Source organism: Ambystoma mexicanum, unplaced genomic scaffold (genome assembly GCF_040938575.1).
Source record: "Ambystoma mexicanum isolate Mex_15411 unplaced genomic scaffold, UKY_AmexF1_1 Mex_scaf34, whole genome shotgun sequence".
In the NCBI taxonomy this organism is placed as follows: Eukaryota; Metazoa; Chordata; class Amphibia; order Caudata; family Ambystomatidae; genus Ambystoma; species Ambystoma mexicanum.
Genome location: NW_027182449.1, coordinates 1,229,413 through 1,251,430, shown reverse-complemented (window position 1 = coordinate 1,251,430; position 22,018 = coordinate 1,229,413). Strand labels below are relative to the sequence as shown.

Here is a 22,018-nt window from a genome sequence, read left to right as displayed (position 1 = left end):
TTGGTTGAGGCCCTTACCTTCTCGGGCTGGTGGCCTACAAGTCCAGGAAAGAAGCAGGCCCAGTAACAGCAGCTGAGGCCCCCAGACCAGCCCAGCCCAGGCAGGCATCAGCAGAAGGCTGACTCTCTACCCCACTGCTGCTCCAAGTTGGTTTGGCAAAAGTTTGCAAAGAAGATGCCTGTAAATTTAGCTCACGCCACACTAGCACTCACCCAGGCGTCGTTTCCTTACAAAAATAGAAAGCATCTCTAAAAAAGAAGAAATAAACACACACACAATTTTCCTGCTGGGGACTCCTCGACTCTTTGGAAGGCAGAGGGCGATGTTGGTTGAGGCCCTTACTTTCTCCGGCTGGTGGCCTACAAGTCCAGGAAAGAAGCAGGCCCAGTAACAGCAGCTGAGGCCCCCAGCCCAGCCACGCCTAGGCAGGCATCAGCAGAAGGCTGACTCTCTACCCCACTGCTGCCCCAAGTTGGTTTGGCAAAAGTTTGCAAAGAAGCTGCCCGTGAATTTACCTCAAGCCACACTAGCACTCACCCAAGCGTCAGTTCCTTACAAAAATAGAAAGAATCTCTAAAAAAGAAGAAATAAACACACACACAATTTTCCTGCTTCTATCCCCTCGACTCCTTGGAAGGCGGAGGGCAACCTTCGCCGCTGGTGGCCTTCACATGCAGGAAAGAAGCACACCCAGGAACAGCAGCTGAGGCTCCCAGCCCAGGCAGGCTTCAGCTGAAGGCCGACTTGGGAAGCACTGAGGCCAGACCCTGGGCTCCTGGGTCCCTCGGTTGAAGGCTCGAGGCCAGACCCCTTGGCTCCTGTGTCCCTTGGCTGAAGGCTCGACCAGTGCTCGACCAGGCTCGATCAGGCGAGATATTAGGTAGCATGGGGCCCAGCTGGGACTTCTAGGAAGCTTAGGGTGACGGCCGCTTCTGCCCCATCATCCAGAGGCCTGGCTATGGAGAGGCATGATGTGGCCTCCCTCCCTTCCTGCCTCTTGTAGGCACTTCTCCCCCGTGAGCACTTCCCGCTCCAGGTGTCCCCTTGTCTCCCAGGGTGCACTCTTCCTCTAGAGCCCACATATGCAGATGAGGCCCATCCACTTGCCTCCCCTAGCTGTAGGGGGCCTTGCGCGTCCACTGGAGAGAAAACGGGGAGACGCTGGAGGTGCTTTGCCAGGGACACGAGTGGCCCTTTCTGGCTGCATCCACCCACCCGAGGCGGCAAGCTGCTGCCCTGGCTTCAGTCTCCTGCTGCTGCTGCTGCTGCTCCAAGTTAGTTTGGCGACAACGTGTCCGCCTCTGACGGGGCTCTGCATTGGAGCGAGGGCTGCTGTCTGCCCCTGTGCCTTTTTCACGCGCCGTGTTTGTTAAAATTAAAAGCGGAATGGAGGAAAAATGTAGTTCAAGACGGAGAAGACGAACGCCGCCTATCGGGCACAGAGTAGCAAAATGCCTACAGCACCTGGTATTCCCAGGCGGTCTCCCATCCAAGTACTAACCAGGCCCGACCCTGCTTAGCTTCCGAGATCGGACGAGATTGGGCGCATTCAGGGTGGTATGGCCGTAGGCGAAGAGTGCGCCGATTCCGAGCCTCTTGTGCTGTGTCGGCTCCTCCGACGTCCACTGCCCTCTTGCAAGGCTGAACGCTGTCCTCTGCAGTGTGCTTCTGCCCTTCTTTTTGCCTCAAGCTCAGGAGCCACAGCTGCCAGCTTGGAAAAGCAACGAGCAGCTCCATGCACCCACTTTTGAAATACCCACTTGCCTACTCATGTTTGCAAAGAAAGTGTCTGTAAATTCAGGCCAAGCCACACTTGCACTCACTCACCCAAGCATCCGTTCCTTACAAAACTTTAAAAAAAAACTCGGAAAGAAAGATGGAAATAAACACACACACAATTTTCCTGCTGGGGGCTCCTCGACGCTTTGGAAGGCAGAGGGTGATGTTGGTTGAGGCCCTTACCATATCGGGCTGGTGACCTACAAGTCCAGGAAAGAAGCAGGCCCAGTAACAGCAGCTGAGGCCCCCAGCCCAGCCCAGCCCAGGCAGGCATCAGCTTAAGGCTGACTCTCTACCCCACTGCTGCCCCAAGTTGGTTTGGCAAAAGTTTGCAAAGAAGCTGCCCGTGAATTTACCTCAAGCCACACTAGCACTCACCCAGGCGTCAGTTCCTTACAAAAATAGAAAGCACCTCTAAAAAAAGAAGAAATAAACACACACACAATTTTCCTGCTGCGGTCTCCTCGACTCTTTGGAAGGCAGAGGGCGATGTTGGTTGAGGCCTTACCTTCTCAGGCTGGCGGCCTACAAGTCCAGGAAAGAAGCAGGCCCAGTAACAGCAACTGAGGCCCCCAGCCCAGCCACGCCTAGGCAGGCATCAGCGGAAGGCTGACTCTCTACCCCAGTGCTGCCCCAAGTTGTTTTGGCAAAAGTTTGCAAAGAAGCTGCCCGTAAATTTACCTCAAGCCACACTAGCACTCACCCAGGCGTCGGTTCCTTACAAAAATAGAAAGCATCTCTAAAAAAGAAGAAATAAACACACACACAATTTTCCTGCTGGGGACTCCTCGACTCTTTGGAAGGCAGAGGGCGATGTTGGTTGAGGCCCTTACTTTCTCCGGCTGGTGGCCTACAAGTCCAGGAAAGAAGCAGGCCCAGTAACAGCAGCTGAGGCCCCCAGCCCAGCCACGCCTAGGCAGGCATCAGCAGAAGGCTGACTCTCTACCCCACTGCTGCCCCAAGTTGGTTTGGCAAAAGTTTGCAAAGAAGATGCCTGTAAATTTAACTCACGCCACACTAGCACTCACCCAGGCGTCAGTTCCTTACAAAAATAGAAAGCACCTCTAAAAAAAGAAGAAATAAACACACACACAATTTTCCTGCTGCGGTCTCCTCGACTCTTTGGAAGGCAGAGGGCGATGTTGGTTGAGGCCTTACCTTCTCAGGCTGGCGGCCTACAAGTCCAGGAAAGAAGCAGGCCCAGTAACAGCAACTGAGGCCCCCAGCCCAGCCACGCCTAGGCAGGCATCAGCGGAAGGCTGACTCTCTACCCCAGTGCTGCCCCAAGTTGGTTTGGCAAAAGTTTGCAAAGAAGCTGCCCGTAAATTTACCTCAAGCCACACTAGCACTCACCCAGGCGTCGGTTCCTTACAAAAATAGAAAGCATCTCTAAAAAAAGAAGAAATACACACACACAATTTTCCTGCTGGGGACACCTCGACTCTTTGGAAGGCAGAGGGCGATGTTGGTTGAGGCCCTTACCTTCTCGGGCTGGTGGCCTACAAGTCCAGGAAAGAAGCAGGCCCAGTAACAGCAGCTGAGGCCCCCAGACCAGCCCAGCCCAGGCAGGCATCAGCAGAAGGCTGACTCTCTACCCCACTGCTGCTCCAAGTTGGTTTGGCAAAAGTTTGCAAAGAAGATGCCTGTAAATTTAGCTCACGCCACACTAGCACTCACCCAGGCGTCGTTTCCTTACAAAAATAGAAAGCATCTCTAAAAAAGAAGAAATAAACACACACACAATTTTCCTGCTGGGGACTCCTCGACTCTTTGGAAGGCAGAGGGCGATGTTGGTTGAGGCCCTTACTTTCTCCGGCTGGTGGCCTACAAGTCCAGGAAAGAAGCAGGCCCAGTAACAGCAGCTGAGGCCCCCAGCCCAGCCACGCCTAGGCAGGCATCAGCAGAAGGCTGACTCTCTACCCCACTGCTGCCCCAAGTTGGTTTGGCAAAAGTTTGCAAAGAAGCTGCCCGTGAATTTACCTCAAGCCACACTAGCACTCACCCAAGCGTCAGTTCCTTACAAAAATAGAAAGAATCTCTAAAAAAGAAGAAATAAACACACACACAATTTTCCTGCTTCTATCCCCTCGACTCCTTGGAAGGCGGAGGGCAACCTTCGCCGCTGGTGGCCTTCACATGCAGGAAAGAAGCACACCCAGGAACAGCAGCTGAGGCTCCCAGCCCAGGCAGGCTTCAGCTGAAGGCCGACTTGGGAAGCACTGAGGCCAGACCCTGGGCTCCTGGGTCCCTCGGTTGAAGGCTCGAGGCCAGACCCCTTGGCTCCTGTGTCCCTTGGCTGAAGGCTCGACCAGTGCTCGACCAGGCTCGATCAGGCGAGATATTAGGTAGCATGGGGCCCAGCTGGGACTTCTAGGAAGCTTAGGGTGACGGCCGCTTCTGCCCCATCATCCAGAGGCCTGGCTATGGAGAGGCATGATGTGGCCTCCCTCCCTTCCTGCCTCTTGTAGGCACTTCTCCCCCGTGAGCACTTCCCGCTCCAGGTGTCCCCTTGTCTCCCAGGGTGCACTCTTCCTCTAGAGCCCACATATGCAGATGAGGCCCATCCACTTGCCTCCCCTAGCTGTAGGGGGCCTTGCGCGTCCACTGGAGAGAAAACGGGGAGACGCTGGAGGTGCTTTGCCAGGGACACGAGTGGCCCTTTCTGGCTGCATCCACCCACCCGAGGCGGCAAGCTGCTGCCCTGGCTTCAGTCTCCTGCTGCTGCTGCTGCTCCAAGTTAGTTTGGCGACAACGTGTCCGCCTCTGACGGGGCTCTGCATTGGAGCGAGGGCTGCTGTCTGCCCCTGTGCCTTTTTCACGCGCCGTGTTTGTTAAAATTAAAAGCGGAATGGAGGAAAAATGTAGTTCAAGACGGAGAAGACGAACGCCGCCTATCGGGCACAGAGTAGCAAAATGCCTACAGCACCTGGTATTCCCAGGCGGTCTCCCATCCAAGTACTAACCAGGCCCGACCCTGCTTAGCTTCCGAGATCGGACGAGATCGGGCGCATTCAGGGTGGTATGGCCGTAGGCGAAGAGTGCGCCGATTCCGAGCCTCTTGTGCTGTGTCGGCTCCTCCGACGTCCACTGCCCTCTTGCAAGGCTGAACGCTGTCCTCTGCAGTGTGCTTCTGCCCTTCTTTTTGCCTCAAGCTCAGGAGCCACAGCTGCCAGCTTGGAAAAGCAACGAGCAGCTCCATGCACCCACTTTTGAAATACCCACTTGCCTACTCATGTTTGCAAAGAAAGTGTCTGTAAATTCAGGCCAAGCCACACTTGCACTCACTCACCCAAGCATCCGTTCCTTACAAAACTTTAAAAAAAAACTCGGAAAGAAAGATGGAAATAAACACACACACAATTTTCCTGCTGGGGGCTCCTCGACGCTTTGGAAGGCAGAGGGTGATGTTGGTTGAGGCCCTTACCATATCGGGCTGGTGACCTACAAGTCCAGGAAAGAAGCAGGCCCAGTAACAGCAGCTGAGGCCCCCAGCCCAGCCCAGCCCAGGCAGGCATCAGCTTAAGGCTGACTCTCTACCCCACTGCTGCCCCAAGTTGGTTTGGCAAAAGTTTGCAAAGAAGCTGCCCGTGAATTTACCTCAAGCCACACTAGCACTCACCCAGGCGTCAGTTCCTTACAAAAATAGAAAGCACCTCTAAAAAAAGAAGAAATAAACACACACACAATTTTCCTGCTGCGGTCTCCTCGACTCTTTGGAAGGCAGAGGGCGATGTTGGTTGAGGCCTTACCTTCTCAGGCTGGCGGCCTACAAGTCCAGGAAAGAAGCAGGCCCAGTAACAGCAACTGAGGCCCCCAGCCCAGCCACGCCTAGGCAGGCATCAGCGGAAGGCTGACTCTCTACCCCAGTGCTGCCCCAAGTTGTTTTGGCAAAAGTTTGCAAAGAAGCTGCCCGTAAATTTACCTCAAGCCACACTAGCACTCACCCAGGCGTCGGTTCCTTACAAAAATAGAAAGCATCTCTAAAAAAGAAGAAATAAACACACACACAATTTTCCTGCTGGGGACTCCTCGACTCTTTGGAAGGCAGAGGGCGATGTTGGTTGAGGCCCTTACTTTCTCCGGCTGGTGGCCTACAAGTCCAGGAAAGAAGCAGGCCCAGTAACAGCAGCTGAGGCCCCCAGCCCAGCCACGCCTAGGCAGGCATCAGCAGAAGGCTGACTCTCTACCCCACTGCTGCCCCAAGTTGGTTTGGCAAAAGTTTGCAAAGAAGCTGCCCGTAAATTTACCTCAAGCCACACTAGCACTCACCCAGGCGTCGGTTCCTTACAAAAATAGAAAGCATCTCTAAAAAAAGAAGAAATACACACACACAATTTTCCTGCTGGGGACACCTCGACTCTTTGGAAGGCAGAGGGCGATGTTGGTTGAGGCCCTTACCTTCTCGGGCTGGTGGCCTACAAGTCCAGGAAAGAAGCAGGCCCAGTAACAGCAGCTGAGGCCCCCAGACCAGCCCAGCCCAGGCAGGCATCAGCAGAAGGCTGACTCTCTACCCCACTGCTGCTCCAAGTTGGTTTGGCAAAAGTTTGCAAAGAAGATGCCTGTAAATTTAGCTCACGCCACACTAGCACTCACCCAGGCGTCGTTTCCTTACAAAAATAGAAAGCATCTCTAAAAAAGAAGAAATAAACACACACACAATTTTCCTGCTGGGGACTCCTCGACTCTTTGGAAGGCAGAGGGCGATGTTGGTTGAGGCCCTTACTTTCTCCGGCTGGTGGCCTACAAGTCCAGGAAAGAAGCAGGCCCAGTAACAGCAGCTGAGGCCCCCAGCCCAGCCACGCCTAGGCAGGCATCAGCAGAAGGCTGACTCTCTACCCCACTGCTGCCCCAAGTTGGTTTGGCAAAAGTTTGCAAAGAAGCTGCCCGTGAATTTACCTCAAGCCACACTAGCACTCACCCAGGCGTCAGTTCCTTACAAAAATAGAAAGAATCTCTAAAAAAGAAGAAATAAACACACACACAATTTTCCTGCTTCTATCCCCTCGACTCCTTGGAAGGCGGAGGGCAACCTTCGCCGCTGGTGGCCTTCACATGCAGGAAAGAAGCACACCCAGGAACAGCAGCTGAGGCTCCCAGCCCAGGCAGGCTTCAGCTGAAGGCCGACTTGGGAAGCACTGAGGCCAGACCCTGGGCTCCTGGGTCCCTCGGTTGAAGGCTCGAGGCCAGACCCCTTGGCTCCTGTGTCCCTTGGCTGAAGGCTCGACCAGGCTCGATCAGGCGAGATATTAGGTAGCATGGGGCCCAGCTGGGACTTCTAGGAAGCTTAGGGTGACGGCCGCTTCTGCCCCATCATCCAGAGGCCTGGCTATGGAGAGGCATGATGTGGCCTCCCTCCCTTCCTGCCTCTTGTAGGCACTTCTCCCCCGTGAGCACTTCCCGCTCCAGGTGTCCCCTTGTCTCCCAGGGTGCACTCTTCCTCTAGAGCCCACATATGCAGATGAGGCCCATCCACTTGCCTCCCCTAGCTGTAGGGGGCCTTGCGCGTCCACTGGAGAGAAAACGGGGAGACGCTGGAGGTGCTTTGCCAGGGACACGAGTGGCCCTTTCTGGCTGCATCCACCCACCCGAGGCGGCAAGCTGCTGCCCTGGCTTCAGTCTCCTGCTGCTGCTGCTGCTGCTCCAAGTTAGTTTGGCGACAACGTGTCCGCCTCTGACGGGGCTCTGCATTGGAGCGAGGGCTGCTGTCTGCCCCTGTGCCTTTTTCACGCGCCGTGTTTGTTAAAATTAAAAGCGGAATGGAGGAAAAATGTAGTTCAAGACGGAGAAGACGAACGCCGCCTATCGGGCACAGAGTAGCAAAATGCCTACAGCACCTGGTATTCCCAGGCGGTCTCCCATCCAAGTACTAACCAGGCCCGACCCTGCTTAGCTTCCGAGATCGGACGAGATCGGGCGCATTCAGGGTGGTATGGACGTAGGCGAAGAGTGCGCCGATTCCGAGCCTCTTGTGCTGTGTCGGCTCCTCCGACGTCCACTGCCCTCTTGCAAGGCTGAACGCTGTCCTCTGCAGTGTGCTTCTGCCCTTCTTTTTGCCTCAAGCTCAGGAGCCACAGCTGCCAGCTTGGAAAAGCAACAAGCAGCTCCATGCACCCACTTTTGAAATACCCACTTGCCTACTCATGTTTGCAAAGAAAGTGTCTGTAAATTCAGGCCAAGCCACACTTGCACTCACTCACCCAAGCATCCGTTCCTTACAAAACTTTTAAAAAAAACTCGGAAAGAAAGATGGAAATAAACACACACACAATTTTCCTGCTGGGGGCTCCTCGACGCTTTGGAAGGCAGAGGGTGATGTTGGTTGAGGCCCTTACCATATCGGGCTGGTGACCTACAAGTCCAGGAAAGAAGCAGGCCCAGTAACAGCAGCTGAGGCCCCCAGCCCAGCCCAGCCCAGGCAGGCATCAGCTTAAGGCTGACTCTCTACCCCACTGCTGCCCCAAGTTGGTTTGGCAAAAGTTTGCAAAGAAGCTGCCCGTGAATTTACCTCAAGCCACACTAGCACTCACCCAGGCGTCAGTTCCTTACAAAAATAGAAAGCACCTCTAAAAAAAGAAGAAATAAACACACACACAATTTTCCTGCTGCGGTCTCCTCGACTCTTTGGAAGGCAGAGGGCGATGTTGGTTGAGGCCTTACCTTCTCAGGCTGGCGGCCTACAAGTCCAGGAAAGAAGCAGGCCCAGTAACAGCAACTGAGGCCCCCAGCCCAGCCACGCCTAGGCAGGCATCAGCGGAAGGCTGACTCTCTACCCCAGTGCTGCCCCAAGTTGTTTTGGCAAAAGTTTGCAAAGAAGCTGCCCGTAAATTTACCTCAAGCCACACTAGCACTCACCCAGGCGTCGGTTCCTTACAAAAATAGAAAGCATCTCTAAAAAAGAAGAAATAAACACACACACAATTTTCCTGCTGGGGACTCCTCGACTCTTTGGAAGGCAGAGGGCGATGTTGGTTGAGGCCCTTACTTTCTCCGGCTGGTGGCCTACAAGTCCAGGAAAGAAGCAGGCCCAGTAACAGCAGCTGAGGCCCCCAGCCCAGCCACGCCTAGGCAGGCATCAGCAGAAGGCTGACTCTCTACCCCACTGCTGCCCCAAGTTGGTTTGGCAAAAGTTTGCAAAGAAGATGCCTGTAAATTTAACTCACGCCACACTAGCACTCACCCAGGCGTCAGTTCCTTACAAAAATAGAAAGCACCTCTAAAAAAAGAAGAAATAAACACACACACAATTTTCCTGCTGCGGTCTCCTCGACTCTTTGGAAGGCAGAGGGCGATGTTGGTTGAGGCCTTACCTTCTCAGGCTGGCGGCCTACAAGTCCAGGAAAGAAGCAGGCCCAGTAACAGCAACTGAGGCCCCCAGCCCAGCCACGCCTAGGCAGGCATCAGCGGAAGGCTGACTCTCTACCCCAGTGCTGCCCCAAGTTGGTTTGGCAAAAGTTTGCAAAGAAGCTGCCCGTAAATTTACCTCAAGCCACACTAGCACTCACCCAGGCGTCGGTTCCTTACAAAAATAGAAAGCATCTCTAAAAAAAGAAGAAATACACACACACAATTTTCCTGCTGGGGGCTCCTCGACGCTTTGGAAGGCAGAGGGTGATGTTGGTTGAGGCCCTTACCATATCGGGCTGGTGACCTACAAGTCCAGGAAAGAAGCAGGCCCAGGAACAGCAGCTGAGGCCCCCAGCCCAGCCCAGCCCAGGCAGGCATCAGCTTAAGGCTGACTCTCTACCCCACTGCTGCCCCAAGTTGGTTTGGCAAAAGTTTGCAAAGAAGCTGCCCGTGAATTTACCTCAAGCCACACTAGCACTCACCCAGGCGTCAGTTCCTTACAAAAATAGAAAGCACCTCTAAAAAAAGAAGAAATAAACACACACACAATTTTCCTGCTGCGGTCTCCTCGACTCTTTGGAAGGCAGAGGGCGATGTTGGTTGAGGCCTTACCTTCTCAGGCTGGCGGCCTACAAGTCCAGGAAAGAAGCAGGCCCAGTAACAGCAACTGAGGCCCCCAGCCCAGCCACGCCTAGGCAGGCATCAGCGGAAGGCTGACTCTCTACCCCAGTGCTGCCCCAAGTTGTTTTGGCAAAAGTTTGCAAAGAAGCTGCCCGTAAATTTACCTCAAGCCACACTAGCACTCACCCAGGCGTCGGTTCCTTACAAAAATAGAAAGCATCTCTAAAAAAGAAGAAATAAACACACACACAATTTTCCTGCTGGGGACTCCTCGACTCTTTGGAAGGCAGAGGGCGATGTTGGTTGAGGCCCTTACTTTCTCCGGCTGGTGGCCTACAAGTCCAGGAAAGAAGCAGGCCCAGTAACAGCAGCTGAGGCCCCCAGCCCAGCCACGCCTAGGCAGGCATCAGCAGAAGGCTGACTCTCTACCCCACTGCTGCCCCAAGTTGGTTTGGCAAAAGTTTGCAAAGAAGATGCCTGTAAATTTAACTCACGCCACACTAGCACTCACCCAGGCGTCAGTTCCTTACAAAAATAGAAAGCACCTCTAAAAAAAGAAGAAATAAACACACACACAATTTTCCTGCTGCGCTCTCCTCGACTCTTTGGAAGGCAGAGGGCGATGTTGGTTGAGGCCTTACCTTCTCAGGCTGGCGGCCTACAAGTCCAGGAAAGAAGCAGGCCCAGTAACAGCAACTGAGGCCCCCAGCCCAGCCACGCCTAGGCAGGCATCAGCGGAAGGCTGACTCTCTACCCCAGTGCTGCCCCAAGTTGGTTTGGCAAAAGTTTGCAAAGAAGCTGCCCGTAAATTTACCTCAAGCCACACTAGCACTCACCCAGGCGTCGGTTCCTTACAAAAATAGAAAGCATCTCTAAAAAAAGAAGAAATACACACACACAATTTTCCTGCTGGGGACACCTCGACTCTTTGGAAGGCAGAGGGCGATGTTGGTTGAGGCCCTTACCTTCTCGGGCTGGTGGCCTACAAGTCCAGGAAAGAAGCAGGCCCAGTAACAGCAGCTGAGGCCCCCAGACCAGCCCAGCCCAGGCAGGCATCAGCAGAAGGCTGACTCTCTACCCCACTGCTGCTCCAAGTTGGTTTGGCAAAAGTTTGCAAAGAAGATGCCTGTAAATTTAGCTCACGCCACACTAGCACTCACCCAGGCGTCGTTTCCTTACAAAAATAGAAAGCATCTCTAAAAAAGAAGAAATAAACACACACACAATTTTCCTGCTGGGGACTCCTCGACTCTTTGGAAGGCAGAGGGCGATGTTGGTTGAGGCCCTTACTTTCTCCGGCTGGTGGCCTACAAGTCCAGGAAAGAAGCAGGCCCAGTAACAGCAGCTGAGGCCCCCAGCCCAGCCACGCCTAGGCAGGCATCAGCAGAAGGCTGACTCTCTACCCCACTGCTGCCCCAAGTTGGTTTGGCAAAAGTTTGCAAAGAAGCTGCCCGTGAATTTACCTCAAGCCACACTAGCACTCACCCAAGCGTCAGTTCCTTACAAAAATAGAAAGAATCTCTAAAAAAGAAGAAATAAACACACACACAATTTTCCTGCTTCTATCCCCTCGACTCCTTGGAAGGCGGAGGGCAACCTTCGCCGCTGGTGGCCTTCACATGCAGGAAAGAAGCACACCCAGGAACAGCAGCTGAGGCTCCCAGCCCAGGCAGGCTTCAGCTGAAGGCCGACTTGGGAAGCACTGAGGCCAGACCCTGGGCTCCTGGGTCCCTCGGTTGAAGGCTCGAGGCCAGACCCCTTGGCTCCTGTGTCCCTTGGCTGAAGGCTCGACCAGTGCTCGACCAGGCTCGATCAGGCGAGATATTAGGTAGCATGGGGCCCAGCTGGGACTTCTAGGAAGCTTAGGGTGACGGCCGCTTCTGCCCCATCATCCAGAGGCCTGGCTATGGAGAGGCATGATGTGGCCTCCCTCCCTTCCTGCCTCTTGTAGGCACTTCTCCCCCGTGAGCACTTCCCGCTCCAGGTGTCCCCTTGTCTCCCAGGGTGCACTCTTCCTCTAGAGCCCACATATGCAGATGAGGCCCATCCACTTGCCTCCCCTAGCTGTAGGGGGCCTTGCGCGTCCACTGGAGAGAAAACGGGGAGACGCTGGAGGTGCTTTGCCAGGGACACGAGTGGCCCTTTCTGGCTGCATCCACCCACCCGAGGCGGCAAGCTGCTGCCCTGGCTTCAGTCTCCTGCTGCTGCTGCTGCTGCTCCAAGTTAGTTTGGCGACAACGTGTCCGCCTCTGACGGGGCTCTGCATTGGAGCGAGGGCTGCTGTCTGCCCCTGTGCCTTTTTCACGCGCCGTGTTTGTTAAAATTAAAAGCGGAATGGAGGAAAAATGTAGTTCAAGACGGAGAAGACGAACGCCGCCTATCGGGCACAGAGTAGCAAAATGCCTACAGCACCTGGTATTCCCAGGCGGTCTCCCATCCAAGTACTAACCAGGCCCGACCCTGCTTAGCTTCCGAGATCGGACGAGATCGGGCGCATTCAGGGTGGTATGGCCGTAGGCGAAGAGTGCGCCGATTCCGAGCCTCTTGTGCTGTGTCGGCTCCTCCGACGTCCACTGCCCTCTTGCAAGGCTGAACGCTGTCCTCTGCAGTGTGCTTCTGCCCTTCTTTTTGCCTCAAGCTCAGGAGCCACAGCTGCCAGCTTGGAAAAGCAACGAGCAGCTCCATGCACCCACTTTTGAAATACCCACTTGCCTACTCATGTTTGCAAAGAAAGTGTCTGTAAATTCAGGCCAAGCCACACTTGCACTCACTCACCCAAGCATCCGTTCCTTACAAAACTTTAAAAAAAAACTCGGAAAGAAAGATGGAAATAAACACACACACAATTTTCCTGCTGGGGGCTCCTCGACGCTTTGGAAGGCAGAGGGTGATGTTGGTTGAGGCCCTTACCATATCGGGCTGGTGACCTACAAGTCCAGGAAAGAAGCAGGCCCAGTAACAGCAGCTGAGGCCCCCAGCCCAGCCCAGCCCAGGCAGGCATCAGCTTAAGGCTGACTCTCTACCCCACTGCTGCCCCAAGTTGGTTTGGCAAAAGTTTGCAAAGAAGCTGCCCGTGAATTTACCTCAAGCCACACTAGCACTCACCCAGGCGTCAGTTCCTTACAAAAATAGAAAGCACCTCTAAAAAAAGAAGAAATAAACACACACACAATTTTCCTGCTGCGGTCTCCTCGACTCTTTGGAAGGCAGAGGGCGATGTTGGTTGAGGCCTTACCTTCTCAGGCTGGCGGCCTACAAGTCCAGGAAAGAAGCAGGCCCAGTAACAGCAACTGAGGCCCCCAGCCCAGCCACGCCTAGGCAGGCATCAGCGGAAGGCTGACTCTCTACCCCAGTGCTGCCCCAAGTTGTTTTGGCAAAAGTTTGCAAAGAAGCTGCCCGTAAATTTACCTCAAGCCACACTAGCACTCACCCAGGCGTCGGTTCCTTACAAAAATAGAAAGCATCTCTAAAAAAGAAGAAATAAACACACACACAATTTTCCTGCTGGGGACTCCTCGACTCTTTGGAAGGCAGAGGGCGATGTTGGTTGAGGCCCTTACTTTCTCCGGCTGGTGGCCTACAAGTCCAGGAAAGAAGCAGGCCCAGTAACAGCAGCTGAGGCCCCCAGCCCAGCCACGCCTAGGCAGGCATCAGCAGAAGGCTGACTCTCTACCCCACTGCTGCCCCAAGTTGGTTTGGCAAAAGTTTGCAAAGAAGATGCCTGTAAATTTAACTCACGCCACACTAGCACTCACCCAGGCGTCAGTTCCTTACAAAAATAGAAAGCACCTCTAAAAAAAGAAGAAATAAACACACACACAATTTTCCTGCTGCGGTCTCCTCGACTCTTTGGAAGGCAGAGGGCGATGTTGGTTGAGGCCTTACCTTCTCAGGCTGGCGGCCTACAAGTCCAGGAAAGAAGCAGGCCCAGTAACAGCAACTGAGGCCCCCAGCCCAGCCACGCCTAGGCAGGCATCAGCGGAAGGCTGACTCTCTACCCCAGTGCTGCCCCAAGTTGGTTTGGCAAAAGTTTGCAAAGAAGCTGCCCGTAAATTTACCTCAAGCCACACTAGCACTCACCCAGGCGTCGGTTCCTTACAAAAATAGAAAGCATCTCTAAAAAAAGAAGAAATACACACACACAATTTTCCTGCTGGGGACACCTCGACTCTTTGGAAGGCAGAGGGCGATGTTGGTTGAGGCCCTTACCTTCTCGGGCTGGTGGCCTACAAGTCCAGGAAAGAAGCAGGCCCAGTAACAGCAGCTGAGGCCCCCAGACCAGCCCAGCCCAGGCAGGCATCAGCAGAAGGCTGACTCTCTACCCCACTGCTGCTCCAAGTTGGTTTGGCAAAAGTTTGCAAAGAAGATGCCTGTAAATTTAGCTCACGCCACACTAGCACTCACCCAGGCGTCGTTTCCTTACAAAAATAGAAAGCATCTCTAAAAAAGAAGAAATAAACACACACACAATTTTCCTGCTGGGGACTCCTCGACTCTTTGGAAGGCAGAGGGCGATGTTGGTTGAGGCCCTTACTTTCTCCGGCTGGTGGCCTACAAGTCCAGGAAAGAAGCAGGCCCAGTAACAGCAGCTGAGGCCCCCAGCCCAGCCACGCCTAGGCAGGCATCAGCAGAAGGCTGACTCTCTACCCCACTGCTGCCCCAAGTTGGTTTGGCAAAAGTTTGCAAAGAAGCTGCCCGTGAATTTACCTCAAGCCACACTAGCACTCACCCAGGCGTCAGTTCCTTACAAAAATAGAAAGAATCTCTAAAAAAGAAGAAATAAACACACACACAATTTTCCTGCTTCTATCCCCTCGACTCCTTGGAAGGCGGAGGGCAACCTTCGCCGCTGGTGGCCTTCACATGCAGGAAAGAAGCACACCCAGGAACAGCAGCTGAGGCTCCCAGCCCAGGCAGGCTTCAGCTGAAGGCCGACTTGGGAAGCACTGAGGCCAGACCCTGGGCTCCTGGGTCCCTCGGTTGAAGGCTCGAGGCCAGACCCCTTGGCTCCTGTGTCCCTTGGCTGAAGGCTCGACCAGTGCTCGACCAGGCTCGATCAGGCGAGATATTAGGTAGCATGGGGCCCAGCTGGGACTTCTAGGAAGCTTAGGGTGACGGCCGCTTCTGCCCCATCATCCAGAGGCCTGGCTATGGAGAGGCATGATGTGGCCTCCCTCCCTTCCTGCCTCTTGTAGGCACTTCTCCCCCGTGAGCACTTCCCGCTCCAGGTGTCCCCTTGTCTCCCAGGGTGCACTCTTCCTCTAGAGCCCACATATGCAGATGAGGCCCATCCACTTGCCTCCCCTAGCTGTAGGGGGCCTTGCGCGTCCACTGGAGAGAAAACGGGGAGACGCTGGAGGTGCTTTGCCAGGGACACGAGTGGCCCTTTCTGGCTGCATCCACCCACCCGAGGCGGCAAGCTGCTGCCCTGGCTTCAGTCTCCTGCTGCTGCTGCTGCTGCTCCAAGTTAGTTTGGCGACAACGTGTCCGCCTCTGACGGGGCTCTGCATTGGAGCGAGGGCTGCTGTCTGCCCCTGTGCCTTTTTCACGCGCCGTGTTTGTTAAAATTAAAAGCGGAATGGAGGAAAAATGTAGTTCAAGACGGAGAAGACGAACGCCGCCTATCGGGCACAGAGTAGCAAAATGCCTACAGCACCTGGTATTCCCAGGCGGTCTCCCATCCAAGTACTAACCAGGCCCGACCCTGCTTAGCTTCCGAGATCGGACGAGATCGGGCGCATTCAGGGTGGTATGGCCGTAGGCGAAGAGTGCGCCGATTCCGAGCCTCTTGTGCTGTGTCGGCTCCTCCGACGTCCACTGCCCTCTTGCAAGGCTGAACGCTGTCCTCTGCAGTGTGCTTCTGCCCTTCTTTTTGCCTCAAGCTCAGGAGCCACAGCTGCCAGCTTGGAAAAGCAACGAGCAGCTCCATGCACCCACTTTTGAAATACCCACTTGCCTACTCATGTTTGCAAAGAAAGTGTCTGTAAATTCAGGCCAAGCCACACTTGCACTCACTCACCCAAGCATCCGTTCCTTACAAAACTTTTAAAAAAAACTCGGAAAGAAAGATGGAAATAAACACACACACAATTTTCCTGCTGGGGGCTCCTCGACGCTTTGGAAGGCAGAGGGTGATGTTGGTTGAGGCCCTTACCATATCGGGCTGGTGACCTACAAGTCCAGGAAAGAAGCAGGCCCAGTAACAGCAGCTGAGGCCCCCAGCCCAGCCCAGCCCAGGCAGGCATCAGCTTAAGGCTGACTCTCTACCCCACTGCTGCCCCAAGTTGGTTTGGCAAAAGTTTGCAAAGAAGCTGCCCGTGAATTTACCTCAAGCCACACTAGCACTCACCCAGGCGTCAGTTCCTTACAAAAATAGAAAGCACCTCTAAAAAAAGAAGAAATAAACACACACACAATTTTCCTGCTGCGGTCTCCTCGACTCTTTGGAAGGCAGAGGGCGATGTTGGTTGAGGCCTTACCTTCTCAGGCTGGCGGCCTACAAGTCCAGGAAAGAAGCAGGCCCAGTAACAGCAACTGAGGCCCCCAGCCCAGCCACGCCTAGGCAGGCATCAGCGGAAGGCTGACTCTCTACCCCAGTGCTGCCCCAAGTTGTTTTGGCAAAAGTTTGCAAAGAAGCTGCCCGTAAATTTACCTCAAGCCACACTAGCACTCACCCAGGCGTCGGTTCCTTACAAAAATAGAAAGCATCTCTAAAAAAGAAGAAATAAACACACACACAATTTTCCTGCTGGGGACTCCTCGACTCTTTGGAAGGCAGAGGGCGATGTTGGTTGAGGCCCTTACTTTCTCCGGCTGGTGGCCTACAAGTCCAGGAAAGAAGCAGGCCCAGTAACAGCAGCTGAGGCCCCCAGCCCAGCCACGCCTAGGCAGGCATCAGCAGAAGGCTGACTCTCTACCCCACTGCTGCCCCAAGTTGGTTTGGCAAAAGTTTGCAAAGAAGATGCCTGTAAATTTAACTCACGCCACACTAGCACTCACCCAGGCGTCAGTTCCTTACAAAAATAGAAAGCACCTCTAAAAAAAGAAGAAATAAACACACACACAATTTTCCTGCTGCGGTCTCCTCGACTCTTTGGAAGGCAGAGGGCGATGTTGGTTGAGGCCTTACCTTCTCAGGCTGGCGGCCTACAAGTCCAGGAAAGAAGCAGGCCCAGTAACAGCAACTGAGGCCCCAAGCCCAGCCACGCCTAGGCAGGCATCAGCGGAAGGCTGACTCTCTACCCCAGTGCTGCCCCAAGTTGGTTTGGCAAAAGTTTGCAAAGAAGCTGCCCGTAAATTTACCTCAAGCCACACTAGCACTCACCCAGGCGTCGGTTCCTTACAAAAATAGAAAGCATCTCTAAAAAAAGAAGAAATACACACACACAATTTTCCTGCTGGGGGCTCCTCGACGCTTTGGAAGGCAGAGGGTGATGTTGGTTGAGGCCCTTACCATATCGGGCTGGTGACCTACAAGTCCAGGAAAGAAGCAGGCCCAGTAACAGCAGCTGAGGCCCCCAGCCCAGCCCAGCCCAGGCAGGCATCAGCTTAAGGCTGACTCTCTACCCCACTGCTGCCCCAAGTTGGTTTGGCAAAAGTTTGCAAAGAAGCTGCCCGTGAATTTACCTCAAGCCACACTAGCACTCACCCAGGCGTCAGTTCCTTACAAAAATAGAAAGCACCTCTAAAAAAAGAAGAAATAAACACACACACAATTTTCCTGCTGCGGTCTCCTCGACTCTTTGGAAGGCAGAGGGCGATGTTGGTTGAGGCCTTACCTTCTCAGGCTGGCGGCCTACAAGTCCAGGAAAGAAGCAGGCCCAGTAACAGCAACTGAGGCCCCCAGCCCAGCCACGCCTAGGCAGGCATCAGCGGAAGGCTGACTCTCTACCCCAGTGCTGCCCCAAGTTGTTTTGGCAAAAGTTTGCAAAGAAGCTGCCCGTAAATTTACCTCAAGCCACACTAGCACTCACCCAGGCGTCGGTTCCTTACAAAAATAGAAAGCATCTCTAAAAAAGAAGAAATAAACACACACACAATTTTCCTGCTGGGGACTCCTCGACTCTTTGGAAGGCAGAGGGCGATGTTGGTTGAGGCCCTTACTTTCTCCGGCTGGTGGCCTACAAGTCCAGGAAAGAAGCAGGCCCAGTAACAGCAGCTGAGGCCCCCAGCCCAGCCACGCCTAGGCAGGCATCAGCAGAAGGCTGACTCTCTACCCCACTGCTGCCCCAAGTTGGTTTGGCAAAAGTTTGCAAAGAAGATGCCTGTAAATTTAACTCACGCCACACTAGCACTCACCCAGGCGTCAGTTCCTTACAAAAATAGAAAGCACCTCTAAAAAAAGAAGAAATAAACACACACACAATTTTCCTGCTGCGGTCTCCTCGACTCTTTGGAAGGCAGAGGGCGATGTTGGTTGAGGCCTTACCTTCTCAGGCTGGCGGCCTACAAGTCCAGGAAAGAAGCAGGCCCAGTAACAGCAACTGAGGCCCCCAGCCCAGCCACGCCTAGGCAGGCATCAGCGGAAGGCTGACTCTCTACCCCAGTGCTGCCCCAAGTTGTTTTGGCAAAAGTTTGCAAAGAAGCTGCCCGTAAATTTACCTCAAGCCACACTAGCACTCACCCAGGCGTCGGTTCCTTACAAAAATAGAAAGCATCTCTAAAAAAGAAGAAATAAACACACACACAATTTTCCTGCTGGGGACTCCTCGACTCTTTGGAAGGCAGAGGGCGATGTTGGTTGAGGCCCTTACTTTCTCCGGCTGGTGGCCTACAAGTCCAGGAAAGAAGCAGGCCCAGTAACAGCAGCTGAGGCCCCCAGCCCAGCCACGCCTAGGCAGGCATCAGCAGAAGGCTGACTCTCTACCCCACTGCTGCCCCAAGTTGGTTTGGCAAAAGTTTGCAAAGAAGATGCCTGTAAATTTAACTCACGCCACACTAGCACTCACCCAGGCGTCAGTTCCTTACAAAAATAGAAAGCACCTCTAAAAAAAGAAGAAATAAACACACACACAATTTTCCTGCTGCGGTCTCCTCGACTCTTTGGAAGGCAGAGGGCGATGTTGGTTGAGGCCTTACCTTCTCAGGCTGGCGGCCTACAAGTCCAGGAAAGAAGCAGGCCCAGTAACAGCAACTGAGGCCCCCAGCCCAGCCACGCCTAGGCAGGCATCAGCGGAAGGCTGACTCTCTACCCCAGTGCTGCCCCAAGTTGTTTTGGCAAAAGTTTGCAAAGAAGCTGCCCGTAAATTTACCTCAAGCCACACTAGCACTCACCCAGGCGTCGGTTCCTTACAAAAATAGAAAGCATCTCTAAAAAAAGAAGAAATACACACACACAATTTTCCTGCTGGGGACACCTCGACTCTTTGGAAGGCAGAGGGCGATGTTGGTTGAGGCCCTTACCTTCTCGGGCTGGTGGCCTACAAGTCCAGGAAAGAAGCAGGCCCAGTAACAGCAGCTGAGGCCCCCAGACCAGCCCAGCCCAGGCAGGCATCAGCAGAAGGCTGACTCTCTACCCCACTGCTGCTCCAAGTTGGTTTGGCAAAAGTTTGCAAAGAAGATGCCTGTAAATTTAGCTCACGCCACACTAGCACTCACCCAGGCGTCGTTTCCTTACAAAAATAGAAAGCATCTCTAAAAAAGAAGAAATAAACACACACACAATTTTCCTGCTGGGGACTCCTCGACTCTTTGGAAGGCAGAGGGCGATGTTGGTTGAGGCCCTTACTTTCTCCGGCTGGTGGCCTACAAGTCCAGGAAAGAAGCAGGCCCAGTAACAGCAGCTGAGGCCCCCAGCCCAGCCACGCCTAGGCAGGCATCAGCAGAAGGCTGACTCTCTACCCCACTGCTGCCCCAAGTTGGTTTGGCAAAAGTTTGCAAAGAAGCTGCCCGTGAATTTACCTCAAGCCACACTAGCACTCACCCAAGCGTCAGTTCCTTACAAAAATAGAAAGAATCTCTAAAAAAGAAGAAATAAACACACACACAATTTTCCTGCTTCTATCCCCTCGACTCCTTGGAAGGCGGAGGGCAACCTTCGCCGCTGGTGGCCTTCACATGCAGGAAAGAAGCACACCCAGGAACAGCAGCTGAGGCTCCCAGCCCAGGCAGGCTTCAGCTGAAGGCCGACTTGGGAAGCACTGAGGCCAGACCCTGGGCTCCTGGGTCCCTCGGTTGAAGGCTCGAGGCCAGACCCCTTGGCTCCTGTGTCCCTTTTTTTTTTTTTTTTTTTTTTTTTGTAAAAATATCTTTATTAAGTGCTTAAAGATGATACAAGGGTAATAAATTCAATTCAATAAGAAGACTTTTGTGGCAATTACATTCCCCCCTCAAAGCAGAAGGGGTGGTTTCAATTTTACTTTGGGCATTTGGGTGGGTACATATATATTTTCTGTTCAGAGTCTGTGGTTTACAAAGTGTTCGTGTTTTGCCTGAGTAGGCTAAGAGTTCTCTTTTCCTTTATTTTATTTTTGGATGATTGCCTGGGCTGGGGGTTTTACTCAGGGCCCCCATCTTCCAGGCTGTCCTTGATTTCGTAGTCTCTTAGCAGGCCGTGGACCATCCTGCGGCAGGCTTCGGTTGTCAGCAGCTCATTATTGAGGACCAGGCGTTTCCTTGCGTAGAGGAGAATGTCCTTCAGGCAGCAGAGGATCCTCCAGCAGTTCTGGATTGCCTCTACTGTGTGGGTCTGTGCAAAGAGTCCATACAGCACAGACTGGTGTATAATGTCTTGGGGCGGGAGCTCCTGTGTCCCTTGGCTGAAGGCTCGACCAGTGCTCGACCAGGCTCGATCAGGCGAGATATTAGGTAGCATGGGGCCCAGCTGGGACTTCTAGGAAGCTTAGGGTGACGGCCGCTTCTGCCCCATCATCCAGAGGCCTGGCTATGGAGAGGCATGATGTGGCCTCCCTCCCTTCCTGCCTCTTGTAGGCACTTCTCCCCCGTGAGCACTTCCCGCTCCAGGTGTCCCCTTGTCTCCCAGGGTGCACTCTTCCTCTAGAGCCCACATATGCAGATGAGGCCCATCCACTTGCCTCCCCTAGCTGTAGGGGGCCTTGCGCGTCCACTGGAGAGAAAACGGGGAGACGCTGGAGGTGCTTTGCCAGGGACACGAGTGGCCCTTTCTGGCTGCATCCACCCACCCGAGGCGGCAAGCTGCTGCCCTGGCTTCAGTCTCCTGCTGCTGCTGCTGCTGCTCCAAGTTAGTTTGGCGACAACGTGTCCGCCTCTGACGGGGCTCTGCATTGGAGCGAGGGCTGCTGTCTGCCCCTGTGCCTTTTTCACGCGCCGTGTTTGTTAAAATTAAAAGCGGAATGGAGGAAAAATGTAGTTAAAGACGGAGAAGACGAACGCCGCCTATCGGGCACAGAGTAGCAAAATGCCTACAGCACCTGGTATTCCCAGGCGGTCTCCCATCCAAGTACTAACCAGGCCCGACCCTGCTTAGCTTCCGAGATCGGACGAGATCGGGCGCATTCAGGGTGGTATGGCCGTAGGCGAAGAGTGCGCCGATTCCGAGCCTCTTGTGCTGTGTCGGCTCCTCCGACGTCCACTGCCCTCTTGCAAGGCTGAACGCTGTCCTCTGCAGTGTGCTTCTGCCCTTCTTTTTGCCTCAAGCTCAGGAGCCACAGCTGCCAGCTTGGAAAAGCAACGAGCAGCTCCATGCACCCACTTTTGAAATACCCACTTGCCTACTCATGTTTGCAAAGAAAGTGTCTGTAAATTCAGGCCAAGCCACACTTGCACTCACTCACCCAAGCATCCGTTCCTTACAAAACTTTAAAAAAAAACTCGGAAAGAAAGATGGAAATAAACACACACACAATTTTCCTGCTGGGGGCTCCTCGACGCTTTGGAAGGCAGAGGGTGATGTTGGTTGAGGCCCTTACCATATCGGGCTGGTGACCTACAAGTCCAGGAAAGAAGCAGGCCCAGTAACAGCAGCTGAGGCCCCCAGCCCAGCCCAGCCCAGGCAGGCATCAGCTTAAGGCTGACTCTCTACCCCACTGCTGCCCCAAGTTGGTTTGGCAAAAGTTTGCAAAGAAGCTGCCCGTGAATTTACCTCAAGCCACACTAGCACTCACCCAGGCGTCAGTTCCTTACAAAAATAGAAAGCACCTCTAAAAAAAGAAGAAATAAACACACACACAATTTTCCTGCTGCGGTCTCCTCGACTCTTTGGAAGGCAGAGGGCGATGTTGGTTGAGGCCTTACCTTCTCAGGCTGGCGGCCTACAAGTCCAGGAAAGAAGCAGGCCCAGTAACAGCAACTGAGG

General features: G+C 53.8%; 6 non-coding genes across 6 annotated transcripts; all 6 read right to left on the bottom strand.

Moving 5' to 3' along the window:
- Positions 1–1,452: 1,452 nt before the first annotated feature.
- Positions 1,453–1,571, bottom strand: LOC138559008 (5S ribosomal RNA). The gene has a single exon (XR_011299126.1). It is a non-coding gene; the product is annotated as a 5S ribosomal RNA (ribosomal RNA).
- Positions 1,572–4,693: 3,122 nt separating this feature from the next.
- LOC138558784 (5S ribosomal RNA) lies at positions 4,694–4,812 on the bottom strand. The gene has a single exon (XR_011298903.1). It is a non-coding gene; the product is annotated as a 5S ribosomal RNA (ribosomal RNA).
- Positions 4,813–7,601: 2,789 nt separating this feature from the next.
- LOC138559007 (5S ribosomal RNA) lies at positions 7,602–7,720 on the bottom strand. The gene has a single exon (XR_011299125.1). It is a non-coding gene; the product is annotated as a 5S ribosomal RNA (ribosomal RNA).
- Positions 7,721–12,144: 4,424 nt separating this feature from the next.
- Positions 12,145–12,263, bottom strand: LOC138558783 (5S ribosomal RNA). The gene has a single exon (XR_011298902.1). It is a non-coding gene; the product is annotated as a 5S ribosomal RNA (ribosomal RNA).
- A 3,125-nt stretch (positions 12,264–15,388) lies between these two features.
- On the bottom strand, positions 15,389–15,507 carry LOC138558782 (5S ribosomal RNA). The gene has a single exon (XR_011298901.1). It is a non-coding gene; the product is annotated as a 5S ribosomal RNA (ribosomal RNA).
- Positions 15,508–21,122: 5,615 nt separating this feature from the next.
- On the bottom strand, positions 21,123–21,241 carry LOC138558780 (5S ribosomal RNA). Its single transcript, XR_011298899.1, has one exon. It is a non-coding gene; the product is annotated as a 5S ribosomal RNA (ribosomal RNA).
- Positions 21,242–22,018: the final 777 nt, after the last annotated feature.